Genomic DNA, 1457 nt, shown 5'->3' with positions numbered 1-1457 from the left:
CGGGGAACAGTCGCCAAATGGGTCAGGTATGCCTAGACATTGGAAATGCACGAGATTCAACGCCCAGATACAACCCATGGAAAATTGCATTTCAGGTGCTATATCGAGTCCCGATGGAATTACTTTGTTACTCACTGGGCGTAACTCCGGGGTGAGATTACAAATACATGACGATTGTCATGATAATTTGAGTGGAGAACACTGTCCATCCATCCATCCATCCATTCGTTATCGCATGGTCCGGGGTGAGATTAGAGAACGAATTGGCGAGGAAAAGGATTTCTGATTGTCGGGAGGAATCCTTTAATTTTGGAAATTATCGGTACAAATGTGATTTTCTAATGTTGACTCAAGTCAAGTTTTCAGTTTGATTCTAGTCAATTTTTTTGCTTGATTGAAGTTGATTTGGGAATTTTTATTGCATTGATCGATGAACTTGATTCAAGTCAAGTTTTCGGTTCGACTCTAGTCAATTTTTTTGCTTGATTGAAGTTGATTTGATGATTTTTGGTAAGTCAATTTATCAACTTGATTCAAGTCAAGTTTTTGGTTTGACTCAAGTCGATTTTTTAAGTGATCAAGTCGATGGTTCAGTTAAAAACGATATTTCTCAAATAAATTACTTCGTCTCGTCGCGACTTGAAAATTGACATGAATCAAGTTTGAATCATTCAACTTGAATCAATTGGAAATTCCAACTCAAGTCAAGTTCTCGGTTCAATTCAACCCACATCTTCTGCTTGATTGAAGTTGATTTTTTAATTCTTGCCAAGTCCATTCATAAACTTGATTCAAGTCAAGTTATTGGTTTGACTCAAGTCAATTTTTTAACTCAAGTCAATGGTTCAGTTAAAACCGATATTTCTCAAATAAATTCTCAATAACTTCACCTCGTCGCAAGTTTCAAAATTTGAATCATCCAACTTGAATCGACTCAAAATTCGAATTCAACATTTAAAACCCATAAAAAAAACCCTTCCATGTATTATCAAAAAAATCCGGGAAACCCGTAATAATAGCGTTAATTCAAGTAGATTATTGACTGGATTGATTTGAACACCGAGTAAAACTACTAATAAATAAAGAGAGAAACGACTGCCTCTAATACCCGGGCCGCAATGAAATTGAACATCTACTTGAGCGACTGAATGAGTACCCGATAATACTAAAAGTCATACCGCGGTATTTTCTAACTGCACTGTTAATTTCTAATATTCTATATATAACGTTAAACCGTGCGCCACGAGCCAACTTTATTGCATAACATCTTTCCATGGATCTTGGCCTTGACTTTGCCTCTTAGTTACGACGACGACAGACGGCTGAAAGATTTCGCAAGCAACTCCGTGGCTACAGCGTATCTTTTTCCGCAAATGCGACACGAGTTGTTGCTTATAGCGCACGCTACGTTCTACTAGTGTGTGGGTGTAATTATTCCAGTAGTTTATTATAAAAAA

This window comes from Fopius arisanus, unplaced genomic scaffold (genome assembly GCF_000806365.1).
Source record: "Fopius arisanus strain USDA-PBARC FA_bdor unplaced genomic scaffold, ASM80636v1 scaffold00018, whole genome shotgun sequence".
In the NCBI taxonomy this organism is placed as follows: domain Eukaryota; kingdom Metazoa; phylum Arthropoda; class Insecta; order Hymenoptera; family Braconidae; genus Fopius; species Fopius arisanus.
Note: the sequence above shows the minus strand (reverse complement) of the source record.